This window comes from Oncorhynchus clarkii, chromosome 13, assembly GCF_045791955.1.
Source record: "Oncorhynchus clarkii lewisi isolate Uvic-CL-2024 chromosome 13, UVic_Ocla_1.0, whole genome shotgun sequence".
NCBI lineage: Eukaryota > Metazoa > Chordata > Actinopteri > Salmoniformes > Salmonidae > Oncorhynchus > Oncorhynchus clarkii.
The window spans coordinates 36,027,029-36,033,140 of record NC_092159.1 but is presented as its reverse complement, the minus strand read 5'-3'; positions in this window follow the sequence as shown (position 1 = coordinate 36,033,140).

The following is a 6,112-nucleotide window of genomic DNA, read 5'->3' as shown; positions in this document are numbered from 1 at the left end:
CAACCTGCCCCTCCGTCTCTGAAGCCTATTGACGTTACAAGCGTGATTCAGAAATCAGGGAGCATTTTTTTATTAGAGAAGAATGGATTCACTTTTTCAATGCTAGTTACGGACACTATAGTTATCACGTTTCACATTAGATTTATTGACTACAAAAGGTAAGACGTGGTTTTTGTTCAGGTGCCGCTCTGCACACACAAGCGTGTTAGCTAGCTAGCTAACTAGCTCTGGTCCAAACTATCTTTCGGAAGTTCAAAGCCATTCAAAGATCCTCCGTAGAAGCCGCACCTCCGTAGGTATAATTCTGTTGGGTCTAATTCAGATCATACATGTCATAACAAGACGCCCAGCTCTTCAAGCCAAGCCTCCTTCCACCCTCTCTCTCGCTCTTTACCCACCCCACACTTGTCTGTCCATCGCGCATGTAAACAATTTTCCTGCTCCGTAGCAAGCTGCTCTATCCTCACTGTGTCACGTTCGTTGACATGAGTAGACCAAGGCGCAACGTGAGTAGAAGTTCCACATATTTTTAATAAACCGTAACTTACCAAAACAAAACAATAAAGCATAAACGAAACGTGAAGCTACTGGTGTGCACTCAGAATTCTTACTGGTTGGTAGGTGATCAAATACTTATTGCATGCAATAAAATGCAAATGAATTACTTAAAAATCATACAATGTGATTTTTTGTTTTGTTTTAGATTCCGTCTCTCACAGTTGAAGTGGATCTATGATACAAATTACAGACCTCTACATGCTTTGTAAGTAGGAAAACCCGCAAAATCGGCACTGTATCAAATACTGTATATATATTTCAGAGGTTTAAAGAGGAACAGAAAGGAACAATATAAATCAGTACTTTTTGGGGGGCTCGGACAGATTCAGAACTTTATTTTGCAGGTTTGAACAGTGAAGTAAAGAAATAAAATATGGTTCAGTTCAGAACTAAACTATTGGAAAAGTGAGTCAACTCTTTTGAGTTGGATGCTGAAACACAGCCAATTGGCCCCTCAGTTAAACTCCATCCTAAAATAGAAACCCAGTTTATTTCCAGCTCCAACACTTCCTCCAGGCATGCGTCCTCTCCTTCTTCTGTCCTCTCCCCCGCCTGACCACCTGGTGCCTTTAAACAACGTCAGGCTTGGCTGGCAATGGTCCGTCCGGCAATGACAGAATCACACAGCCCAGGCCTGCACAGAGCTGAGCGGGCCACTCGGCCTGAGCAGTTGGCCGGCCAGTGGAGTGGAATGGAGTGAAAGGCTCTGGCATTTACGTGCTCGCTGGAGTAGTCAGCACTGCATGGAGAATGCAGCCAAAGGTTGTTCCGCTCTCTCCGCCATCGCAGGCGGTGGGTCCACTGACGACGGGGGTCTGTGTCTACGTTGTCTTTCAATCAGACACTGCTGCTTTTTTAGGGCTTGGTCATTTTGTCAAATGAGGCTTTTCTTTGCCATATTTAGCATGCTCTCTAGTACTCTGTCTCTGCCCCACTTATTTCTCCTTTCTCCTCCCTCTCTCTCTCTCTCTCTCTCTCTCTCTCTCTCTCTCCCTCTCTCTCTGACCATGTGCTTTGCCAACACAGTGTTTCATGGGATGTTTTTTCATAGATGCATGGGCTCACATGGCACCATGTTCTCTTTGAACCATGTTCAAGCCTGCCAATCTCCTTTCACCATGTACCTGCTTATTTTCAAGTTGGCTAGTGTTGCTTTTACTTTGTTCCTGACTGCTCAGAAGCCCATTGCCGGAGGTCCGGACTGTACTATAGGTTTGACGTCTCGCATGTCGTTTCCGGGTATCTGTACAGTGCCTCCGTGTTGTCCCCTCCCCCCCCCCTTTTTTTTTTACAGTTTAACTGAAATCAGGGAGCGCCAGCGAACCTTACCGATTTCATCCAATCAAGGAGGTGTCCGCCCTCCTAGGACACGGCAGTTGACACTCCAGAACTCGACTTCCCAGAGCATGGAAGCGACGTGCGAGAAGTAACAAAAATATTGTCCGAAGCTCCACCAATGGGCTACCCAACAGCTAGGAACAAAGGCAGAGAGGAGGTGAGAGGCGTCCGGAAGCAGCAGCCTGCTGCTATTACATGCCTCTGTGGCGCCTAGGTGTCAGACTGAAGGCAAGGCACTGTGTTTTATGTGGCGTTAAAATGGTGGCCGATTGTTAATGTATGGACATGTGGGCGTTTTGGGGGATTTGTGTTGTTGTTGTTAAATCCATCACTAAGACAACTCAAATGGAGCGTTTTTCTTCTCTGTACTAAATAAAGATGTGATTATGTAGGTCATTTAATTGTAGGCTATTATATATTTGTACACAAATACCAAAGACAAATAAAAGTACTTTTCATTTAGATTTTTAAATATTGATCCCCAATAATGCTCCTACAGGTCACACCAGCTGGACATAGATAATCTCTTGTATTTCCAGCTGGACACAGATCATCTATTGTATTTCCAGCTGGACATAGATCGTCTCTTGTATTTCCAGCTGGACATAGATCATCTCTTGTATTTCCAGCTGGACATAGATCATCTCTTGTATTTCCAGCTGGACATAGATCATCTCTTGTATTTCCAGCTGGACATAGATCAACTCTTGTATTTCCAGCTGGACATAGATCATCTCTTGTATTTCCAGCTGGACATAGATCATCTCTTGTATTTCCAGCTGGACATAGATCAACTCTTGTATTTCCAGCTGGACATAGATCATCTATTGTATTTCCAGCTGGACATAGATCTTCTCTTGTATTTCCAGCTGGACACAGATCATCTATTGTATTTCCAGCTGGACATAGATCTTCTCTTGTATTTCCAGCTGGACATAGATCATCTCTTGTATTTCCAGCTGGACATAGATCAACTCTTGTATTTCCAGCTGGACATAGATCATCTATTGTATTTCCAGCTGGACATAGATCTTCTCTTGTATTTCCAGCTGGACACAGATCATCTATTGTATTTCCAGCTGGACATAGATCTTCTCTTGTATTTCCAGCTGGACATAGATCATCTCTTGTATTTCCAGCTGGACATAGATCATCTCTTGTATTTCCAGCTGGACATAGATCATCTCTTGTATTTCCAGCTGGAGGTCGGCTCCATCCTCAAAGCCACTCTAACCCCACCCTACTCTTTACTCTACTCACACACCTGCTAGTGCCCCTGGCCTGACCCATCTATCAACCGTTTCAAGTAACTTACACACACACACACACACAAACAAAACACGAGAGCCCAGATGCTCCCTCACCTCCACCTGTACGTCTCAGATTCTCTGCTTTAACTGTGAATCGTCTGTCAGGGTTATGGATGCGTCTGTGCCATCGTCTGTCTTCCTGATCCTCACACTTACCCTCCTCAGCGGCCTGACTGATGGCTGCCCTGACCACCGGCCTGCAGGGCCCTGAGGAGGCACCGTGCGTGTGTGTGTGCGCATGCAGCTGCAGAAAGAGGTGTTTGGGGAAATTTCAGGTGAGATGATGATATGAAAATAAACTTGATTTGAATACTCAGTCCAATGTGCTGTAGTGCCCTCTCTCTCTAGCGGTATGAGAAGATGACCTGTTAATGAAGTCCCTCTTAGTCTCAATGCCATGTTCTGCGATTGTTGACGGCTGATTCTGTGTAGTGTAGTAAAGTTCAAGACACCGGTATCTATTGTGAATGACAGTGAGTTCCAAAGAATTTCGTTGTGTTTTAGTTTCTGTGAAAATTGAATTCGATTGGGGAATTCTATGATATATTTTACTGGGAAAGAATGGAGTCATGTGGAAGGCCTGATAGTTCTATCCATGAACTTCCCGTCTGTTAAATCATGTGGTAATAATGGAATGCAGCAGAATTTTAATGTGACTGAAATATGCCCAGAGATATGTCTTTTTCATGGTTTCCACGGGCTACTCTTGCATATTTGATACTGTACATACGTGAGGCTTGTGTGAAATCTGAATTCAATGTAGGAGTAGAGCTCTTACATACCCTTTCACTCTGGAAACATCATTCATTTGACATACAATCATTTGTAGTAATATATCATGATCTGAGGAGGAAAATCATCTGTAGTTATTTTTTTTATTTTATACGAACTGAAAGTACTTGTGTCTTGAGCTATTTTTGTGTTGATGTATTGTCTTGATTCATACTGTGAGAAAACCGCTGGATCATTATTTTAGTAAACAAACAATAGCATTGAAGAGACAACCGCTTGTTAAATGAATGATATATATATATATATATATATATATATATATATATATATATATATATATAGCAATAGATTCTTGAAGAATATAACGTATATATGCCTCATGGGCTTAGTGAAACTGTCATACCGAAAATATATAGGCTTGTTTTTTTTATTCCAATGTTTGTAAACAAACCATATGTAACTTCAAAATTGTGTTAAACTATCATGTTGGTTTCGTGGAGGGTCAGTCCTTGCAGTCCATAGCTCTGTCTCTGAGTTCGAGTGCAATTATATTTCTCAAGCCCAATCCCTCAGCTGTTTCCCAAAACAGTGGTGGGGGTGACGCTTTATTGTCGGAACTGCGGATTGGCACCTTACGCGCTTATCAGAACATTAGTCAAAGCAACAAGACAGATATGAAACCAGAAAATTAGCAGAACGTTATTGTAAATCCAGAAATGAGCAGAAAGAGACCAGACAATCATCTGTCTCTGCAGACACACTGAAGTGTTGAAACAACAGACCAGCAACTAAGACACAGTGTCTTCATACTGGTCATGACGTACTCTGCAATGGGTCACCATTTAGATGGCCATATTTGGCATGGGACTGCCCATCCTCCCCCTCCCTGGCACCCCTTCCCCCTGGCTCCTTGGTGTGGGTTGTGCCTCTAGCCGACGCCAACCTGTATCAGGTGTCTCAGCACACGGCGTCACAAAACCCTGACGCCATCCGAGCTGACGATTAGGTCTAATTGCGGTCTGGTCAAATCTGATCTGATCAGGGATGGCTCTGTGTCAAATCAGAGCCAAATACCTGCTGACTACATGGCATGCTGGGAAAGGGAGTGGCACAGAGAGAGGGTTCTCTCTCACACCCCTAGCGGTAATAATTAATGCATTTGCTTAGGTAGATGACATGCCTCTTTACAGGGCCCCATATAAAATATGTACTGTAGTTCAATTCAAACATAGTGTTATGAGTAATATAGGATCAGTCACTTTTGGGAGGATATGTTTCTTGCTTCGCCTCATTGAAGTTTACATGTATTATTTGACATCATGCCATTGCAGTATGTGAGGGACATGTTGTATAGCTCATGTACATGTCGATTAAGATCCTCCTGAAAACTCATCCAGCCTACCATTGCTGTGTGCTATCAATCAGTAGTATGTTTCATATGGTATTGTAGCTCTTGTGGTCAAATTAATCATGAGAACTGGGGGAAAAAATGACTCATTAAGGATAGTTTGTGTGGCCCAATTCCAAACCTTTTGTCCCTAGACTGGAGAAGGGCACCTTTTGATGGGGATGGGGGCCACAAAAAATCTGAGGGGCAGCAGTGGCTGCGGGTCTGCGTACCAGCATCCATACCCACACACACAGTCAAAGTCGTCCCTAGCTTCTTTTTTTTGGACACACCTTCTCATTCCAGAGTTTTCTTGAATTTTACTATTTTCTACATTGTAGAATAATTTTGAATACATTACAACTATGAAATAACACATATGGAATCATGTAGTAACCAAAAAAGTGTTAAACAAACCAAAATATATTTTATATTTGAGATTCTTCAAAGTAGCCACCCTTTGCCTTAATGACAGTTTTGTACACTCTTGGCTTTCTCTCAACCAGCTTAATGCGGCAGTCACCTAGAATGCATTTTAATTAACAGGTGTTAACACGTTTGTTTAAAAGTTATTTTGTGGAATTTCTTTCCTTTTAAATGTGTTTGTGCCAATTAGTTGTGTGGCCCTATTTGGTAAAAGACCAAGTCCATATTATGGCAAGAACATCTCGAATGAGCAAAGAGAAATGACAGTCCATCATTCCATCATCATGACAGTCCATCATTAATGACAGTCCATCATTACAGTCCATCAATGACAGTCCATCATTAATGTTCCAGTAAATCT